The 22,492-nt window shown below is 46.5% G+C and overlaps 1 long non-coding RNA gene across 1 annotated transcript in view; it reads left to right on the plus strand.

Moving 5' to 3' along the window:
• Positions 1–309: 309 nt before the first annotated feature.
• The window catches only part of LOC107983344 (uncharacterized), a 40,450-nt gene continuing 18,267 nt past the window's right edge, over positions 310–22,492 (plus strand). The window contains exon 1 of the long non-coding RNA XR_001730793.2: positions 310–1,080. This is a non-coding gene — a long non-coding RNA (uncharacterized LOC107983344). The remainder of the gene's footprint in view (positions 1,081–22,492) is intronic.

Genomic DNA, 22,492 nt, shown 5'->3' on the forward strand with positions numbered 1-22,492 from the left:
CCCCAGTTCCTTCAAGGTCAAGCCAGTCATTTCAAGGATACCGTCCATCCATCACACCCTTGGTTGGCCTCTCTTCCTTTTTCCGGGCATTATTTCCTGGAGGATGGACTGGTTGGATCTTCTTGTGGTCCAAGGCACTCTATGATTCTATTATGTGTATTTATCATATAATATTATATAATAATATGAAAGACATTCAATGAGATTTTTTTGCTTTAAAAACAATGTCAAAACTTTAATATATTCCCTAAAACCAGTGAATGTATGAATATTTCTGAAATTTGTGGAAAAAGATCCCCTGTTATCATGTGTCATTGTATAGAAAATTCAAGGAGATACTGTAGCTCTTGTAGTTTTTTTAAAATGATGTTTATAAAAACTTTGAAAATTCCCCAAAAATCCTTGGATAATTGAAATATCCTGAAATTTGGTGGGCTAACAGTGATAAACATGTTCTACAATTGTCACAAGTTTTACTCCAATAGCTGTAAAAATGAGGGAGAAAGGAGCCCCGGAAGCCCCCCGGTTGCCTAATTATAGGTAGAAATGCAGTTTTATCACCAGAAGATGAATACAAGTTCAGATGGACAAAAACCAACATAATTTAACCATTGAGGTTAAAGAATTTAAACTTTTTCCAACTGGCTTTACTAAGGCAGTACTCTCTTGACAGAGAGATGATGAAGCTGCTAATTAAGTGTGGCGTTTTAAAATGTACTTTAAAAAAATCACATAGAGCTAAAACATGTAGAGTTAGAAATGGTACAGAAAAGGGTAATCGAAGGGATCAAGGCACTCAATCAATTTCATTATGGAAAAGGTTAAAGCACTTAAGACTTTGCATGTGCATAGTTAAATACAAATAGTGCAGATAAGGATTTGTACTCATGTCCAGAGACGGTTCAACCGAGAGGCAATATAGTCATTTGCCTGTGGCGCCGCCCTCCTGGGGGGCGCCCTCGGGCCATCGCACCACCCCCCACCTCCTTTCCCTTTGGCCCGGGCCTTCGGGAAGGCCCAGGCAGGCCGCAGCAGTAAGGCCAGCTAAATCACGGCCCTCTTTCAGGACGTGGCGCCCAGGTGAGGAGGGGAAGGGGAAGGGGCATCTCACGAAGCCAGGGTGTACCTCTTCTCCTCCCCAGCTGAAGCCTAAAGAAAGCCGAGGAGGAGGAAGAGGCGACCGACTGCTTCTCTCTCTCTCTCTGTCTCTCTCCCCTCCTCCTCCTCCTCCTCCTCCTCCTCTTTCTAGTCCGGTGTAGGAGGCTGTAGCGAAGCTCCTAAGGAGAAGAAGCAGGAGGATGGGGGGAGGAGAGGGTCTCTCTCTCTCTCTCTCTCTCTCTAGCTTTCTTTCCCTCCTTTGCTCATCTCTCCCACCAGTGGCTTAGGAAACAGGGCTCAAGGCACAGGCTCCAAGGGGTACCTCCTCCTCCTCCTCCTCCTCTTCCCCAGGAGAGCCCATGCCCTGGGGCATCTGCAGCAGCTTTCACCAGAAGGTGCAGTTAAAGTGCCTCCCCGCATCCCAGTTTCCTCCTTTCCCCTCCCAACACCTCCCAACAAAGGATCCCCCCCCCCCCCCGCACGCAGGCAACAGCCAGGCTTTGAAAATGCAAGGCTAATCATGCTGGCCAGTTACAACATTCACATTTGCCTCAAACAGACAAGAGTTCTTTCCCCCACCCTGGACATATAGTCCAGAAAACTCACAACAACCCATGGACTCAAATCCTCTTCAAAACCTGGGAAGAAGGGGGCGGAGAGGCATTTGCAGCCTCTGGTTCTCCTTTCCACTCATTGCTGACAATTTTAGGGGCCTCTTTCTCTTTAAATGTGCCCTAACCCGGAGTGCTACCGTACCTTTAAAAAACACAAGCTGAAAAGTGTATGCTCCCGCCAGTAAACAAGTCACGTCCCTCCCCCTTACATGCCCATCACCAAACATTTAAAGGGTAGGTCAGTGTATAGATAGATAGATAGATGACAGATAGATAGATAGATATAGCAAGACATGGATGAAGGCAGCAAATCCACATCAAGTGCTGCCTGCATCTGTCCAAGGCGATCTTGTGTCCAGTTGGGGAGAAAGCATCTTTTTCATAAGAAAACTATAAAATCAGGACTGTAAATAAAGAAGAATCTGAAAACGGGAATTCCAGACAGCTAACATCTCCCAACCAAGGATTCCCACAAGGAGGCAACTGTGGAGGGAGAGAAGTAGTGTGTATTATCAAAGTCATTATTATTATTACTATTATTATTAAGATTATTATTATTGTGTTGCTTTGAGCCATGAAAATGAACACAATCTGGCCCCAAGTATTAAAACACTCTAATATCAGAACTGTATATAAAGAACAATACTATGCAAACAGGGTCATTCCAGGCAGGAAACAATCAGGGCCAACTAACACCTCCCAACAAAGGATTCCCCCAGGGAGGAAACTGTAGAGGGAGAGAAGTAGTGTGTATTACCAAAGTCATTATTATTATTATTATTATTATTATTATTATTATTATTATTGTGTTGCTTTAAGTCATGAAAATGAACACAATCTGGCCCCAAGTATTAAAAAACTCTTAAACCAGAACTGTAAATAAAGAACAACACTATGCAAGCAGGGTAATTCCAGGCAGGAAACCATCAGGGCCAGCTAACACCTCCCAACAAAGGATTTCCCCAGGCAGGAATCAGCCAGGCCTTGAAGCTGCAAGGCTATTCAATGCTAATCCCAATGATCAATTTCAACATTCTCACTGGCCTCCATCAGACAAGAGTTCTTTCAAACACTGGACCTTCCACAGATATGTAAACATCGCTTGCTTAGTTTCCAAAAAACCGCACACACAGCCTTTGAGGATGCCTGCCATAGATGCAGGTGACACGTCAAGAGAGAATGCTTCTTGAACATGGCCATACAGCCTGGAAAACTCACAGCAACCCCATGCTTTTCTTCCTTCCTGCCCTGGCTTCTGCCAAGAAAATGAGACTTTGTACTTGCATTGGTTCTTCCTGAGAAAGGTAGGATCAAAAAGGCTCAAGTTTTCAATGAGTTTTTCTCTCTCCCTATGGTAGGTGGTATGGAATACATTATCCTGGTCTCTGTTACATCAGCTCCAATGTCTGGCAATCTGCTACTGGCCTGAATTCAAAGTGCTGGTCTTGACCTATCAAGCCTAAACACTTCTGGTCCAGGGTTGTTTTATGTTTTCCGGGCTGAATGGCCATGTTCCAAAAGTATTCTCTCCTGATGTTTCACCCCCATCTATGACAGGCATCCTCAGAGGTTGTGAGGTATGGACTGGGTTATCTGAGTCCACATTGCCTTATATCCCAGTTCAAAGCAGAAAATGTGGGATTTTATTCAGCTGTTTGGAAGGGGCCTTGGGGAAAATGATCCTTGCAGTCATAATTTAGTGCGAGTGGTGAGCATGGTTCCAGGATCTCATTCTAGGTTTTGAACTGGATTATATTAATCTTCACTGCCAGATAATCTGGGATAAGCAGATAATCTGGGATCAGATCCTGGGATATAGGCTAATGTAAGTGACGGTCCTGGAGGAGGAATAAGTGTGTGTGTGTGTGTGTGTGTGTGTGTGTGTGTGTATATATAGGGAGCTCCAAGTGGCACAGCGGGTTAAACCACTGAGCTGCTGAACTTACTGACCAAAAGGTTGCAGGTTCAGATCTGGGGAGCGGAGTGAGCACCCACTGTTAGCCCCAGCTTCTGCCAGCCTAGCAGTTTGAAAACATGCAAATATGAGTAGATCAATAGGTACTGCTCTGGCAGGAAGGTAACGGCTGCTGCCACCACCTTCAGGTCAGCAACCCAATAATTTGTTGGCTGTTCCAATTTGGGGAGCAGGGTGAGCTCCCGCTGTTAGCCCCAGCTTCTGCCAACCTAGTAGTTCAGTGATTGGTTTAGGTGGGGGCGCCAAAATTTCTGTTCGCCTATACTTGAAAATTACCTTGGACCGGCTCTGCTCATGTCTTATTCATGGTTATTGTTGTAGCATAAAAGTCCTAAATGGCTCAGAATGCAGAATCTGAATGTGCTCCCTGTACTGTAAAATCCTGGCCTTCACATCAGAAAAGTGTCACCTTTGCTAGAAGGTTCAGTTCTGGTTCCATTACAGTCATTCCATTACATGGGATGCCTCCCATGTTGTGGGGAAAGTGTCTAGCAACGCTTTTACTCCAGATGGGGGCAGAGCCAGAGGTGACATTATCTGATGGCTGCTATGGGGCTCCGTCTACGAAGATGGCTCTAAGAGTCTTAGGATGCTTATTTTGAGCCATGTCATGAAGTTGCAAGTGAGATAGATGTACCTCTTGTGACTAAAAAAGTTCAATCTGTTTGAAATTGATTTCTGCTTTAAGAGACAAGGAACAAAACATCATAAGAGAGGTTGTCTGCAATACCATTGCTGATAATATCAGGACAAAAACTGGAAGAACAAGTCATCCATGTTGCTTTCTTTTTTCTCAATGGTATGTAAAATATACATGCATCCCATTGCAATGGAAAAGTGGTTTGGCAATCTTTGTCATCAACCTCTAAGCCCTACTTTCTGCCTTCCGGGGCAGTTTGAACTGTACATGGGGTGGGGGTTGGATAGGTGATGCCTGCTTACCATGTCCACCAGCATAACAATAACTCCTCGTCCAGTTATACCAAACAACTACACTGTTGAGTGGAGAAATGCTGTAGTTTCCTTCTTCTGTCCATTGCTGGGAGGCCCCTCTTACTTCTACCAGCATTCTTTTGTACTCTGGTACTATTCTCATTTCAAACACAGATTGTGCCTTGCATGTAAGCTAAGGGCAGTTCTACATGTCATTTAATTCACTGTGTAGGACTCATCAGCCTGTATGTTTTCACACAACACATGCTGGTTGATGTGAGTTAACCTGGAGTAAACTGCTTGATGCAGCTGCACCCAGGATTTAAAAAAACACAGGGGAAGGTCTGAATCCTGCAACAGAATTTGGACCTTACCCTGTGTTGGGACAGTGGAAACACCCATCCTGCATACTTTGGGGAGCCGGGGTGGCTATCTCTTCTGTCCGCTAGAATCCTAACCCCCCCCCCCCACTTCCCTCAAAGAGAGAAAACAGCACTGTACTTGTTGTCCTGCATGTTTAATTCCCGGTTGCTGCCATGTGGCTGAGCATGGCAGTTTGGGGGCAGTGGAAGAGGGTTTGCTCATCCAAGTTGCTTTGCACAGTCACATGGCAGCAACCAGGAATTAAACAGGTAGGACAGCAGAAACACGGCTATTTTCTGTTTTTGAGGCAGGGGGAAACTGGGATTCTGGGGGTGGAAACCAGCCCCATTCCCAGCTGTGCTGGACCAATGGAGCTGCTATTCCACCACAGAGGCAATTAACAGCACCCCTGTATGACCATAATGCAGTCTTGACCCAGTATGTTTCATCTTGGTTCAGAGTTGCATTATGTACCTGTGTAGAATCACCCCCTGAAAATATGCAATGAGTATAGCATTTTATCAGCTCACTATAGCCGCTCCCAAATGAAGACACGAGACTCGCTCTGCGATCACTGGAAACTTTTACTACAGGAAACATTGACATGTAAAAAGCCAAGAGTGCCAGGTGTCGGTTTGCGTTCCCTTATATACCCTCCACCTTATTCAAAGACACAATTCCCACCAGATAAAAACCCCGCAAAATCCCCCCGCCAAATTCTGTAGCCGTTTCCTTTCAGGGTCAGGCGTAACAGGTGTCTTATCAGTTTGGAATGTCAGCAACCCGGATTTCTGGTGCCATAATACAGGCCCTGAAGACTTGGTTCTGACAGCATTTCCCGATTGAAATCCAATCTCATCCATTAATCCACTTTCAGAGTCATCCCCTATATGGAATAATGTGGAAGTACCCAGATTTATGAAATTGTTGTATGCTAGTTATTCTCAAACAGGTGGTTCAAGCCCCTGGAAGTTTGGGAAGAGTGATAGATTCCTAGAAGATAGGTTTCTTGTGTGTGGAATTCCACGGAAGGGAGAGTTTCGGCAGGAGGTTGCCAAATGATTTAATCCCAATTTAGTGTTCTAGCCCACATTACTAAACAGAGCCGGCCCTAGGTAATTTTCAAGTGTAAGCAAGCAGCATTTTGGTGCCCCTTCTCCTGAAACCAATCACTGAAAAATAAAAGGTAGAAGATAGAGGTGAATAGAATATATATATATATATATACTAGCTATGCCCGGTCACGCGTTGCTGTGGCGAAGTATGGTGGTATGGGAAATAAAGTATTGAGGAATTGGTGGTAGTTAAGGTAAAGGGTAAAGGTTTTCTCCTGACATTAAGTTCAGTCGTGTCTGATTTTAGGGGTTGATGGTCATCTCCTTTTCTAAGCCGAAGAGCTGGTGCTGTCCGTAGATTCTTCCAAGATCATGTGGCATGACTGCATGCCGTTACCTTCCCGCCAGAGCAGTACCTATTCATCTATTCTCATTTGCATGTTTTTGAAGTTTAGGGTTGGCAGAAACTGGGGCTAACAGTGGGGGCTCTCTCCGCTCCTCCAATTCAAACCTGTGATCTTTCAGTCCAGAAGTTAAGCAGCTCAGCGCTTTAACACGCTTTGCCATTAGGGCATATTATTTCCTAAAGGTTGTGAATATACAATATTTTTGAATTTTTTTGTCTGTTGGAGGCAAGTATGAGTGCTGCAATTAGGGAAAATGATTAGCATGTAATGGCCTTGGAGCTTTAAAGCCTGACTGTTTCCTCCCTGAGTGAATTTTTGTTGGGAGGTGTTAGCTGGCCCTGATTGTTTCCTGTCTGGAATTACCTTGTTTTCAGAGTGGTGTTCTTTGCGATGTTTTATGTGCTTCTATTGTCTGTGGCCCTCAGAAAACAGAAGATTTGCCAGACTTTGGTGATGGGAATAGTTTGTTGGGAGGTGTTAGCTGGCCGTGATTGTTTCCTGTGTGGAATTCTCCTGTTTTCAGAGTGTTGTTCTTTATTTAGTGTTGTGATTTTAGAGATTGTATTGTTCTGCTTTATTATACCACAGCAATTTTTATATATTCTGATTTTAGTGTTTTTGAATACTTATCTGCTTCGAACTGGATTATATGAGGCCCCTTCTACACAGCTGGATAAAATGCACACTGAAGTGGATTATATGGCAGTGTGGAGTCAAGTTAATCCAGTTTAAAGCAGATAATATAAGATTACATATGGGTTATATAGCTGTGTGGAAGGGCCTTGAGTCTACACCGCCATATAATCCAGTTAAAATCAGATAATCTGTATTTTATAGGAAATGTGGAATAGGCCTAAGTGAGGCCTAACTCTGCCTGTCCCCTGGGCTGAATGGGTTGTTAGGAGACCAAATGGGCGGAGCTTAGCCTTCTAACTGGCAGCAATTGGATAAAAACAATTATTCCTCTCCCTCTAATTAGGACTTTATTTTTCTTTTCTTTTTGTTGTATCAACCTAGAGGCATGGATGAGGGGTTGTGCTGTCAATTTTCGAGGTTGTGGGGTGTTTTGTTTTGTTGTTTTGTTCGCTGCAGTGATTCCATATATATATAGAAGATGTGTCTGTGTTTTATCTATATATATAAAAGAGTGATGGCATCAGGGCAGTGGACAAAACAACAAAAGTACAGGCCCCCCAACCTCAAAATTTGACAACACAACCCATCATCCACGCCTCAAGGTTGATACAACAAAAAGAAAAGAAAAATAAAGTCCTAATTAGAGGGAGAGCAATAATTTTTTTTATCCAATTGCTGCCAGTTTAGAGGGCTAATCTCTGCCCACTTGGTTGCCTAGCAACCAGCCAAGGGACAGCCAGGCTTCAGTTAGGGGACAGGCAGATTTAGGCCTCACTTAGACTTCTTCCACAGATTATCTAATTTGCACTGGATTATATGGCAGTGTAGACTCAAGTCCCTCCCATACAGCTATATAACCCATTTATAATCTTATATTATCTGCTTTGCACTGGATTATCTTGACTCCACACTACCATATAATCCACTTCATTGTGCATTTTATACAGCTGTGAAGAAGGGGCCTCATATAATCCAGTTCTAAGCAGATAATATAAGATTATTAATATAGAGTAGAGTCTCACTTATCCAACGTAAACAGGCCGGCAGGATAAGTGAATAAACATCAAATTAGGTAATCGTTATACAAATTAAGCACCAAAACATCATATTATACAACAAATTTGACAGAAAACGTAGTTCCATGCGCAATAATGCTATGTAGTATTTACAGTAGAGTCTCACTTATCCAACACTCGCTTATCCAACGTTCTGGATTATCCAACGCATTTTTGTAGTCAATGCTTTCAATATATCGTGATATTTTGGTGCTAAATTCATAAATACCGTAATTACTACATAGCATTACTGTGTACTGAACTACTTTTCTGACAAATTTGTTGTCTAACATGATGTTTTGGTGCTTAATTTGTAAAATCATAACTTAATTTGATGTTTAATAGGGTTATCCTTAATTCCTCATTATCCAACATATTCGCTTATCCAACGTTCTGCCAGCCCGTTTATGTTGGATAAGTGAGACTCTACTGTACTGTATTTACAAATTTACCACTAAAATATCACAATGAATTTAAAACACTGACTACAAAAACATTGATTATGAAAAGGAAGACTGCGTTGGATAATCCAGAACATTGTATAAGCGAATGTTGGATAAGTGAGATTCTTCTTTAATATGAAATAATACTGGGATAGAATAATGCAGAACAATATAATCTCTAAAACCAGGACAGTAAATAAACAGGGGAATTCCACACAGGAAACAATCGGGGCCAGCTAACACCTCCCAACAAAGTATTCCCATCATCAAAGTCTGGCAAATCCTGTTTTCTCAGGGCCACAGACAGTAGAAGCACATAAAATATTGCAAACAACACCACTCTGAAAACAAGGGAATTCCAGACAGGAAACAATCAGGGCCAGCTAACACCTCCTAACAAAAAAATCACTCAGGGAGGAAACAGCCAGGCTTTAAAGCTGCAAGGCCATTACATCCTAATCATTTTTCCTAATTGCAGCATTCATACTTGCCTCCAACAAACAAAAAAAACCCAGTCAGAAATATTGTATATTCACAACCTTTAGGAAATAATATCCCCTGATGGCGCAGCGTGTTAAAGCGCTGAGCTGCTGAACTTCTGGACCGAAAGGCCACAGGTTTGAATTGGGGGAGCGGAGAGAGCCCCCACTGTTAGCCCCAGCTTCTGCCAACCCAGAAGTTCGAAAACATGCAAATGTGAGTGCATCAATAGGTACTGCTCCGGCGGGAAGGTAACGCCGCTCCATGCAGTCATCCCACATGACCTTGGAGGAGTCTACGGACAACGCCGGCTCTTCGGCTTAGAAATGGAGATGAGCACCAACCCCCAGAGTCAGACACGACTGGACTTAATGTCTGGGGAAAACCTTGACCCTTGACCTTAACTACCACCAATTCCTCAATACTTTATTTCCCAGACCACCAGACTTCGCCACAGCAACGCGTGGCCGGGCACAGCTAGTATATATATATAAAAGAGTGATGGAATCCGGGCGACCAACAAAACAACAAAACTAAACACCCCACAACCTCGAAAATTGACAGCACAACCCCTCATCCACGCCTCTAGGTTGATACAACAAAAAGAAAAGAAAAATAAACTCCTAAGATTCCCATAAACCACAGCAACGCGTGGCCGGGCATAGCTAATATATATATATATATATATATATATATATATATATATATATATGTCCTGCTCACTTCAAAGGATCAGTCTGAACGCAGATCAGAGATAGCTGCTCTCAAATCCAATCTTTATTGAAGAATACATGACTTTGGAAAATCCCCCCTTCTGCTCCCCCGTTTCTGCGTTGGATGCGATCCATTGATCTCCTTCATAAGACTGTTTCAGTTCTTTTCCCCAACTATTTTCCCCGTCGAGTTCAATAATAGCAGTGTTCTCTTTTGGGGTTTGCGCTCTTGTCCTGACAGCTAAGCCCCATTGTTTATCAGAGAATATTGTTCCCTCTTTTGCTGTGGTTATGCCTTCGTGTTGAGGCATGCGTGAAAGAGCATCTGCCAAGACATTCTGCTTCCCTTGGAAAAACTTTAATTGGAAATCGAACCTGCTGAAGTATTGTGCCCATCTAATTTGTTTGGGGGACAATTTTCGAGGAGATTTTAAATACTGGAGGTTCTTATGGTCAGACCAAATTTCAAATGGGATTCCGCTCCCTTCGAGGAAGTGTCGCCAGCATTCTAAGGCTTTTAATATGGCTAATGCCTCTTTTTCCCATATGGGCCAACATTTTTCAGTTTCACTGAACTTCCGGGACAAATATCCACAAGGTTTTAAGTTCCCATTTTGATCCTTTTGCAATAGTACTGCCCCGTATGCACAGTCTGAAGCATCGCAATGGATTATGAAAGGGCTCCGGATATCGGGGTGTTTTAGGATGGGTTCTTCTGTGAAGCATCCTTTTAGGGTTTCAAATGCCTTTTGGCATTCTGGCGTCCAACTCAGTTTGGCGCCAGGAGCTTTCACTTTTGCTGTCTCCCCTTTCCCTTTTGTTTTTAAAAGTTCAGTAAGGGGTGCGGTTATTTGCGCAAAGCCTTTTATGAAGGATCTATAAAAATTTGCAAACCCCAGAAATGATTGCAATTGCCTCCTTGTTTGAGGTACTCCCCATTCTTTTACGTCTGATACTTTAGACGGGTCCATAGCTAACCCTTCTGGAGATATCCGATACCCCAGAAAGTCAATTTGAGTTTTATTAAATTCACATTTGGACAGTTTTGCGTACAGCTTTGCTTCCCTTAGTCTCTGCAAAACTTCCCGGACCAATTCCACGTGCTTTTCCTTATCTTCGCTCACGATCAAGATATCATCAAGAAATATGAATACCCCTCGGTACAACAATGGGTGCAGTATTTCATTTATAAGCTGCATAAAGCAACTGCCGCCATTTTTTAATCCGAATGGCAAAATTTTATATTCAAAATGGCCGAATGCGCAGGAAAATGCAGTTTTCCAAGTATCCTCAGGTTTGATTCTTAATTTATGATATGCTTCAATTAAATCAAGTTTAGTAAATATGCTCCCTTTCTTCAATACGGTAATTAAATCCTTTACTAAGGGCATAGGGTATTTATTGTCCTTAGTAATTGCATTTAAATTTCTATAGTCAATGCACAATCTTAGGGAGTTGTCTTTCTTTCTCCTAAATAACACTGGGGCTCCGAGAGGAGAATTGGATGGCTTAATGAAGCCTCGCACCAGGTTCTTATCAATATATTTCCTCAATTCCTCCTTCTCCTGAACAGACATGGGATACACTTTTGGTTTTGGTAAGTTTGCTCCTGGGGTTATTTCAATTTCTACTTCTATATTCCTCTTGGGAGGTAATTTACTTGCCTCTTTCTGATTGAAAACATCCACAAAGTCTCTGTATTCAGGCGGCAATAGCTGTGGGTCTATTTCACCTGCTTCATCTCCCTCGTCCTCCTCTCCTGCTATTTTGCTTATCTCCCATTGCGTCTGTTGTTCTTTAAATGCTAGGCTCTTTCCTCTCCAATCTACTTCAGGATTTGCCTGTTCGAGCCATGGGATCCCTAGTATTACGTGGTATGTGGCAATAGGGGCTACCACAAAGGATATTCTTCCTTCCCATTTGCCTATTTTACATGGAACCCCTCGTATTTCCTTTGTAGATACTTCCCCAGCAGCAACTGATCCATCTAGCTGCGAAAATGCAATTGGGGAGTCAAGTAATGTCTGCTGGCATTTCAGTGCTCCTGCTAGTTCCGGAGTTATAATGTTCCTAGAACAACCGCAATCCACGAATGCCCTGCAGGTGGCCCGATTCTCTAGCCCCGATAGGCAGATTGGCACTACTAGCATGCGTTTGTCTCGACTCACCAGCCTTTCCGGAGATTCTGGGGCTCGCACCTCCTCCTCCGCTCGCCTCCCGGCTGCTGGCTTGGGCTTTGAGGGTTTTGGCGGCTCCCCCTTCCGGGCCCAACATTCTGCTGCTCGATGGCCCGTCTTCCCACATACAAAGCATCCCGGCTTGGGTTTGTTGTCATCTCCTTTGAAGGGGATCCCCGGCCTCCCTCCGGGCCTTTCCTGCTTCCTCGTTTCTCCTCGACCTCTCGCCGCCGGTCTTTGCTGGCCGCCGCCGCCCCTGAAACGCTTCACTTGGGCCAGGGTGGATTCGACGCGCCCCGCTAGTTGTATCCAGCCCTGGAGTGTTTCTGGGTCGTCTCTGTGCGCCGCCCAACTAAAAACCTCGGGGCGTAGTCCCTCTTTGAATATCTCCACTTTGGTCACTTCAGACCACTCTGGTACCTTTTCCGCGAGATGGAGGAATTCCTCTGCGTACTCGGGCACCGTTTTGTCCCTCTGCTTTATTCCTTTAAGCTGGTCTCGAGCCCTCAATTGCTCTAGCCGGTCTCTGAACCGGTTTTCCAGTGCGGCGAGGAAGCGGGGCACTGATCTCAGGCACGGGTCGCATCTGGCATGTAGTTGCACATACCAGCTGGCCGCTCCTCTCTTTAGTGTGTTGCCGATGGCCCGAACCATGCTTGCTTCGGAGGGGAATGTGTGTGCATTGTCTTCTATATATCCTCTGATGCTAATGAGGAAAAAGTTCAGTTCAGATGATTCCCCTCCGTATTCCAGTTTGAGATCTTCCCTCCTTTGCATCCATTCTGCGGCCCGTTGCTGCTGTCTGGGAGGCATGGGGAAGGGTTGCATCGGGTTTCCTTGGACGGCCCCTTTGAACACGCCGCGCCCCACTCCGGCGGTCGTTCTGTGCGGCTCCCGAAATTCTGCCACTGCTGTCGGCCCTTCTACCCATCCGAATGCGGGCCTCGCTGTAGCCCCCGCACCTCGCCTTCCCTCGTCGTACGGCACATCCTCCTCCTCTTCCTGGATCTCCGGCTCCTCTCCGCCTTCGTCTGCTAACCCACTGGACCCGATCCCTGGCCTCAGTGGTCTTTCCACCCCGACGCCCATTCGGGGGGTTGGAAGTTGGGTTGGAAGTTCTGTTGGAGTTGGCGGCCTCAGAGTTCCCAGAGCTTGCTGGCGCTCCACTTCACGCGCTATTCTGTCTTGGAACTCCAGTTCCTGCCAGTATTCTTCATCCCCCTCGCTCCTCGCCGCCACGGGGCTCTGCGTTGAGGCGCGCTGGCCCCTTTGGCTCCAATCTTCTTCCTTACGTGGCTCTGTCTCGGCGCCATATCGGGTGGGCTCCTTCTGGAGATTCTCTTCCAATAGTGGCACCAACCTCCCCACGGTCTCTGACAGCCTGGATAAATTAGTTTCCAGGATGGATAACCGCAGGGCCACGGTCTCCGGCATGCTTCCTCCAGATCCCCAACTGGTTTCTGCCGCCGCCGAAACGCCTCTTCCTCCTCTGGGAATCCTCTGGGTCACGCCGTTCGGCCTGGGGTACCCCGTAGAGGAAGCTATGGCTTGCAGCGTCTCTTCCCCCAACGGCCGGGCCCCTGGCAAAGGCCTCTCTGCTCCATTTGGGCTTTGATCTCCTTCTCCACTCATTATCACTTCACTGCGAATTCGCAGGAGGGTGAGAACGGGATTCTCGACTTAAATGTCCTGCTCACTTCAAAGGATCAGTCTGAACGCAGATCAGAGATAGCTGCTCTCAAATCCAATCTTTATTGAAGAATACATGACTTTGGAAAAGTCGAGAATGACCTAATGTTTACATACACTCATTTTTATCACCTCTGCTGCAACGTAACACCACATGCAAATATCATCATCAAACCCCACCCTTTGTATCTACTATTCCCACACACTGTACCAATTATAATTGTTTATACTTTCAACCCTGAGTTCCCAGGCTCATTCTATCTTCTTCTGCCAGGTGCTTCCAGAGTTATTTATGTTATGACTCCAAGTTCAGGGCCTGGAAATTCAGCCCTGGGACTTGGTTCCATGACATATATAGTCCCTGCATATGTGTTTGTGTGTGTGTGTGTATGTGTATCTATATATATAATATACATACACATACACACAATGTGGAGAATATGTGGAAAGGTAGATAGATAAGTAGGGGAGTCACAGTGGAGGAACCTTCCCGGGAGCAAGGCCTAATAATAATAATAATAATAATAATAATAATAATAATAATAATAATAAATCATCCCTTGCAATATCCAAGATGGCTCACTGCTACAGAATCTTGGGAGCTGTAGTTTGGTATGGTACCATTATTGCCAGAGAAAGCTAAGCTGTAGGAGTTGAAATCCAATCATTTATCCTCCCTATAGAATCTATTTTATATGCACTTTTAGCTATGATTTATTTGCTATTTTATTGTGTTGTGTTTTTATTATTGTATATGGCATTGAATATTTGCATTTGGAAGCTGCCCTGAGACCCAGAAAATGGGAATTCCAGACAGGAAACAATCAGGGCCAGCTAACACCTCCCAACAAAGGATTCCCCCAGGCAGGAAGCAGCCAGACTTTGAAGCTGCAAGGCTATTCAATGCTAATCAAGGTGACCAATTGCAACATTCACACCTGCCTCCCACAGACAAGAGTTTTTTCTCCCACCCTGGATCTTCCACAGATATATAAACCCCACTTGCCTAGTTTCCCACAGATGTCAAAACCTCTGAGAATGTCTGCCACAGATGTGGGTGAAACTTCAGGAGAGAATGCTTCTGGAACATGGCCATAGAGCCCAGAAAACTCATAGCAACCCAGCCAGTAGGCTGTTGCTGAACAACCTATGAACTTTTAGCATTAAAGGAAAAAATGCCCAGGATTTTATCACTTAATACACAAACTGTTGGCATGTCTGGAGAAGAAGAATAGAATGCTTCTATACCAGGCAAGGGCAAACTTTGCCCATGTCTGGTGTTAGGAATTGTGGGAGCTGAAATCCAAAACAATCTGATAGAAAACTGAGAGTTGTAGTTTGGCATGGTACTGGCTCTCTTCTGCAGGGAAGGCTAGGGACTTTGTAAAACTACAACTCACATGATTACATGGCACTGAATCTGTTACAATTGAGCTGGTGCCAGAATCCTTTCCGGGAGCTGTTAGGGAGATGTTTGGGTTTGGCTTCTCCTCCTGGAGATATCTCTTGAAGGGATATCCTCTGGCTCTAAGGATTCCCTTTAGGAAGGCTCACCTGGCTCTGGTGTTCCCCTTTAAGCCTAACTGGCTGCTGGCTGAAGTTTGGAAAGAAGCAAAACCAAACAGGGACGGCTCCAAGGCAGGGCAAGGAGAAGGCCAAGTGGCAGGCATGGCTCTTTCTTCCATTCTCTCTTCTCTTCTCTCCCTTCCTGCTTCTCTCTCTCTCTCTCTCTCTCTCTCTCTCTCTCCCTCCCTCCCTCTCTCCCTCCCTCTCTCCCTCTCTCTCTGTGACCTCTCAGAGAGAGAAATAGATAGAAGCAGGGAGGGGAGAAAGAGAAGGGAAGAGAGAGCCATGCCCACCGCCGCCGAAGGCGGAAGGCTTCAACTGAGCAGGTGGTCCCTGCGAGGGGGGGGCACCTCAACGGCGCCCCAGGGGACTGTGCACTCCAAGCGGGGGCCTCACTGGCCTCCATGTTGGACCGGGGCTGTTACTAAACTATCCTTGAAATGTGCAGAGGGAAAGAGCTTATCGAGAAAAGTCTTATCATGCATCTCAGTTCCTTAGTTAAATTACTTTAGAAGAGTCTGAGGTGTCAATTAGAGTGAGTGACCTTATGACACATTTGTCTGGTAGTGGCTATCATAGTATGTCCATAATCATGCCACTTCCTTTCCAGTCTGGATCATCACTAACTAATTCCCAGACTTGAAATCTCAGACTTTAAATCCTGTGGCTGCCTCCTGCAGAAATCTGGGGTTTGTAGCCCAGGACCACTCTGGCTGTGCAGTTTAAAGACCCCTCCCTAAACTACAAATACCAGAATTCAGCAGGAGTCAGCAAATGGATTTAAAGTGTATAGATGCTCTAGTGTGATGAAGTCCTAAATTGACACATGCAAAAGTGGGAAGAGGGGCTGCATGAGCATCACTCCTTGCAATGTTTGATATTAATGGGTGTTTGGAGAGAAAGCCTTCTCTTTTGTTAATATGAGCCCTGGTACTGATTCTGGTGAGGATTCCTAATTAGTGTGTTGCTGCATTTAAATTTACAGTATACATTAGGCTTGAGCGATCCACGAAAAAATTGATTCTAAACTCGTTTCAAAAGTAGAGGGGGGGGGGTGGCGATTCATTTCTGAAGTCATTTCCGAATTTTGTCCCAATTTTTTTCGAAATTAACGAAAATTCGTTATTTTCTAAATTAATTCGTTAATGGCGGACGTGCATGCGCAGTGCCCCAAAAACAGCCCAAGAGGGGGGGGGGAGTTAGGGGGCTCTCCTGCACTCATTTTTTCAGCTATACTGATCAAATTTGGTACAGTGGGAGAACACAATCCACCCTGCTTGTTCGCTAAATTGCAGAGCGTTTGCCCTTTCCTAAGATTTATTGCGCAATTTTATAGTTCATATAAAAAAACTTTATTTACCAATTGCAAAAAATCTGTTCCTGCTTTTGAATTGTTATTTCCTGTTCAATAGGGGTTCCTTCACTGTGAAAGTCCTTCTTCTATTTGTGTAACATTGTTTCAGTGCCCGTAAATCTGTCAAAATGTTAGGGCATTGGGGGCCATTGGCCAAGAGACACATTTTGCTGCCTGCCACAATGCGCAATGACTTTCCCCAGGCATCCATATTGGAGGCCATTATACCACAGTGGTCAAGCCCCTCCCCCTCCCAAGAAATGTAAGATTTGTGCGACATTGGTTTGATTTATTGCCTGATGGCAAAATGGGGGCTTGGATCCCACTCCCCTGGGGAGCCAGCCACCGTGGGCCATCTCCCACCCCCGCCCCTTTCCCCAAAGCAGCAGGGCGTGGGCTTAAACTGCGGAAATAGACATGGGGGCATGGATCCCACAGCCCTGACACTTTCCCTAAAGCAGTAGGGCGGGGGCTTAGATGCAGAGCTACACATGAGGGTTTGGATCCATTAAAAGCACTGGCAGGGGGAGTGGGAAAAATTGGAGCAAAAAGAAAGAAAAAATCAACGTGGTGATCCGAACCGCAATGTCCAAGATGGAGAAAAAAGCAGAAAGATCCCCTAGAGAGAGAGAGAGAGAGAAACAGAGGACCCCACCCCAAAGGAAGGATCTGGGAAAAATTGCCCAAATATGAACGGAAGGACAGCCGCGAGAGAAGAGAGATGCGGTGCATCGTGGGAAACTCGACCACGTAGGCCGAGAGGCAGCAAAAAGAAAAGAAAGAAAAAAGCCGCAGGCAGCAAAGACCCCACCCTGAGCCGGCCACAGTTGGCCGGCATGCATCCCCTAGAGAGAGAGAGAAAAAAAAACAGAGGACCCCGCCCCAAAGGAAGGATCTGGGAAAAATTGCCCAAAAGTGTGCGGAAGGACAGCCACGAGAGAAGAGAGATGCGGTGCATCGTGGGAATCTCGACCATGTAGCCCGAGAGGCAGCAAAAAGAAAAGAAAGAATAAAGCCGCCGGCAGCAAAGACCACACCCTGAGCCGGCCACAGTTGGCCGGCATGCATCCCCTAGAGAGAGAGAGAGAGAAAAACAGAGGTCCCCGCCCCAAAGGAAGGATCTGGGAAAAATTGCCCAAAAGTGTGCGGAAGGACAGCCGTGAGAGAAGAGAGATGCGGTGCATCGTGGGAATCTCGACCACGTAGGCCGAGAGGCAGCAAAAAGAAAAGAAAGAAAAAAGCCGCCGGCAGCAAAGACCACACCCTGAGCCGGCCACAGTTGGCCGGCATGCATCCCCTAGAGAGAGAGAGAAAAAAAAACAGAGGACCCCGCCCCAAAGGAAGGATCTGGGAAAAATTGCCCAAAAGTGTGCGGAAGGACAGCCATGAGAGAAGAGAGATGCGGTGCATCGTGGGAAACTCGACCACGTAGGCCGAGAGGCAGCAAAAAGAAAAGAAAAGAAAGAAAAAAGCCGCAGGCAGCAAAGACCACACCCTGAGCCGGCCACAGTTGGCCGGCATGCATCCCCTAGAGAGAGAGAGAGAAAAAAAAAAACAGAGGACCCCGCCCCAAAGGAAGGATCTGGGAAAAATTGCCCAAAAGTGTGCGGAAGGACAGCCGCGAGAGAAGAGAGATGCGGTGCATCGTGGGAATCTCGACCACGTAGGCCTAGAGGCAGCAAAAAGAAAAGAAAGAAAAAAGGCGCATGCAGCAAAGACCCCACCCTGAGCCGGCCACAGTTGGCCGGCATGCATCCCCTAGACAGAGAGAGAGAAAAAAAACAGAGGACCCCGCCCCAAAGGAAGGATCTGGGAAAAATTGCCCAAAAGTGTGCGGAAGGACAGCCATGAGAGAAGAGAGATGCGGTGCATCGTGGGAAACTCGACCACGTAGGCCGAGAGGCAGCAAAAAGAAAAGAAAGAAAAAAGCCGCAGGCAGCAAAGACCACACCCTGAGCCAGCCACAGTTGGCCGGCATGCATCCCTGAGAGATCGGCCCGGCCCTCCCACAAAGTTTTCTGCTTTAGCGACCTTAGCCTCTACCCACGCCAACACCCCACCACCCAAGGGGAATGGCGTGTTTTCTTCACGTCTGCTATTGAAATGTGGGCCCAAGACCCTCAGACCAGGGGGGGCGGCCACCGTTGGTCGGCCCCACGCCAACACCCCACAACCCATGGGGAAGGGCGTGTTTTCTTTACGTCTGCTATTGAAATGTGGGCCCAAGACCCTCAGACCAGGGGGGGCGGCCACCGTTGGCCGGCCCCACGCCAACACCCCACAACCCATGGGGAAGGGCGTGTTTTCTTTACGTCTGCTATTGAAATGTGGGCCCAAGCCCCTCAGATGAGGGGGGCCGGCCACCGTTGGCCGGCCCCACGCCAACACCCCACAACCCATGCCACAAAGGCACACTCCCTGACAGCAAACCGTCAAGCCTCTGGATAATTCAAGCCATTTTTGTAGTCAATGATTCCAATATATCGTGATATTTTGGTGCTAAATTCATAAATACAGCAATTACAACATAACATTGCTGCATATTGAACTACTTTTTCCGTCAAATTTGTTGTATAACATGAAGTTTTGGTGCTTAATTTGTAAAATCATAACCTAATTTGATGTTTAATAGGCTTTTCCTTGATCAGTCCTTATAATCCAAGATATTTGCTTATCCCAGCTTCTGCCGGCCCGTTTAGCTTGGATTAGTGAGACTCTTCTGTATTAAAGAAAATGTTGCATCAATAACACATAAAATAAAACTGCTGTCACAGTCAGCATACAGCATTACCTGCTTAAAAAACAGTGGTGTAAAAACACGGCTCTGGTCCGAGGGCTGAATACTTCACAGAGATGAGGTAGTTTGACAGTTAAAAGTCAATAAAGTGCGAAATACTCTTGGCCTGGCAACCAATTCTTCAATAGGCAACGATCCACCACACAGTCCTCGAAGGCTTTTTGGAAGAGGAAGGTTTTAAGGCTCTGATGTTAGGTTCATGTTTCTATGGAGTTGAACTAGAGGGAAGACTTGTGTGTGTCTGGTGTTATTAAAGTTCTCTAGCAGATGAGCTGGAAAGAGGGAAATGACTTCTGTTGGTATACAGTTTCAGTAAAGTTGAGGAAGTAAAATAATGAAAGATATTGTCTTTAATGGAGTAGTAATGAAACCAAAGAACAAACATAGCACAAATGTTGAGACAAAAGAAACCATGAAGACATAACTCATTGTTTTTAATAGCAATACAGAGTTTCTGAGTGGTTTGTTTCTCTACTTATGAGTCTGCGGAAGATTAGCATCACATACTGTCGACCACACCCGCTCAAGGCGATGGGACAGTGAAAAAAGACAATTTTGAGAAGTGGCGAAGGCCAAGGTGTCCCGCTTTCTGCCGTGTGATTCCACCCTCTTCTATCGTCCTGCCAACAAGCCAGCAAACTGAAGTTCCCACGCCACAGAACCTGCGCCCACACATCAATAGCAGCCGCAAAGGCACATGCCCTGACGGGCAAACGGCACCGTCCGCGTGCGCGGCCAGAAGGCGAGGTGACCATAAGGCGGCCGTCCCGCGGCGACAGCGTCGACCACAGCCTCTCAAGGCGAAGGGACAGTGAAAGAAGACAATTTTGAGAAGTGGCGAAGGCCGAGGTGTCCCACTTTCTGCGGTGATTCCACCCTCTTCTATCGTTCTACCAACAAACCAGCAAAAAACAGTTCCCACGCCACAGAACCGGCGGCCACACATCAATAGCAGTCTCAAAGGCACACGCCCTGACGGGCAAACGGCACCGTCCACGTGCGTGGCCAGAGGGCTAGGGGACCCTAAGGCGGCAGTCATGCGGCCACAACGTCGAGTACACTGCCTTTCAAGGTGATGGGACACTAGACAACCATTTTGACAAATGGTGGCAAAGGCCGAGGTGTCCCACTTTCTGCGGTGATTCCACCCTCTTCTATCGTTCTACCAGCAATCCAACAAAAAGCAGTTCCCACGCCACAGAACCTGCGCCCACACATCAATAGCAGCCGCAAAGGCACACGCCCTCAGAGGGCGAGGGAACCCAAAGGCGGCCGTCCTGCGGCCACAGCGTCAACCACAGCCTTTCAAGGTGATGGGACACTAGACAACCATTTTGACAAATGGTGGTCAAGGCCGAGGTGTCCCACTTTCTGCAGTGATTCCACCCTCTTCTATCGTCCGGCCAACAAGCCAGCAAAAAACACGTCAGAAGCCAGGGAACCTGCGCCCACACATCAATAGCAGCCACAAAGGCACACGCCCTGACGGGCAAACGGCACCGTCCGCGTGCGTGGCCAGAGGGCGCGGGGACCATTATTCGGCCGTCCCGCGGCCACTGCATCGACCACACCCGCTCAAGGCGATGGGACAGTGAAAGATGAAAATTTAGAGAAGTGGTGGCCAAGGCCGAGGTGTACTACTTATTAATGCGGCAATACACAGCCACAAAGGTTATGATGGACCGTTATCTCTGTAAAGTGAGACTCTGCCGAATTCCTTCACCAAATATGTCTTACCGAAGGATCCACATCAATTATAACAATGTTCTTTCTGTACAGGAACTGCGAGGATCTGGAGAAGACCTAACAGTCATGGCTCATTCCCGAAATATTTTTGGACAAAAAAGGGTAGAGATTTGAATGTAATCCGTTATGAACCCAAAGCGGAAGCATTTCCTACCTTGGCTTTTATGGACTAAGTTCCCCCAGAATATCCTTCTTCCCATCCAGAATCATTATTACAGGAGACAAAACCTATAGGAACCTCAGGGAACGGCCCCTAGAGATTGATTTACCCAAAAAAGAAAGTGGGCAACGGTGTGTGATGATAAAGACGAGAAGGGAAGGGAAGAGAGGAAGGAAAGCATGGTAGGATAGAGGAGAGAGTTGTTGGACATAGGCCAAAGGGGCAACCCCCCCGCCCCCCAACAGAAATAGCCAAAATTTATCAGAAGCAGAGCTGCTTAAAGGAGAACTGTTGTTCTAGGAGGCGTCGGTGTCAAAATCCAAATCGGGGAAATTCAACACGGGAAGGTTGGCCTTCAGGAAGACCAGTTTCTCAACTGTTTGAGGGTCCAGCAAGCTGCGGTGGGGCGTGACTACATCTCCCGCTAGGCTGAAGACCCTTTCGCTCTGCACGCTGGTGGGAGGACAGCTGAGGAACTGGCGGGCTACGTGCGACAGATCCGGCCACATGTGATCACGTGAAGCCCAATAGGCCAATGGATCACAAGAAATTATCTCAGGAGGCTCCTCAAAGTACCTGTTGACCGAGCATTCGGCCGAGTCTACCTTTTGAGCAGAAGCCAGCAAAGAGGAATCTTCCGAGCAGGCTAGTATGGCCACCGTCTCTGCAAAGAAAGCATTTCCTGGTCGCGGCTGGAGATCCGTAACCCTACGGCAACCTCCTGCCGGCTCCCCGGTACTATCACTCTCGCCACTAGCGCTAGTGCTGGGGGTGGCAGGCATTTCTGGTAGAGGGGCCGCTGTGCCCGTTTCCCCCACCCTGGCAGCAAAGACCTCCCTCACAAGGTTAACTAGTTGGGCCTTCCATACGGTAAAGTCTTTTGGGCAGACGTTGTACTTTAGCCGTGGATCACACAAGGCCACCAGCATATGGACCTTGCTGGAAAGAAGTGGCTCTAGGCGTTTCCGTACAGCAAAGGACAACCTCCTCACCACCTCCTGGATCGGCGGTGTCAGCGGTCCAGCCAGGGAGTCCAGTGTTCGACCGGCCCCAAGCCTTTCTAGGTGCCTCCTTAGCCCCAAGACCATGGGCACTGCCTGGCTAAGAAGGGCTTTTGATTCCGAAAGGGTCTCTGTGGCATGTTTGAATGGCTTTAGGACGTCTACCAGCTGGGAGATGGTGTCCCACTCTTGCTTATTTAGAACAAGCTTGCTAACAGGCGCAACCAATG

This window comes from Anolis carolinensis, chromosome 5 (assembly GCF_035594765.1).
Source record: "Anolis carolinensis isolate JA03-04 chromosome 5, rAnoCar3.1.pri, whole genome shotgun sequence".
Taxonomy (NCBI): Eukaryota; Metazoa; Chordata; class Lepidosauria; order Squamata; family Dactyloidae; genus Anolis; species Anolis carolinensis.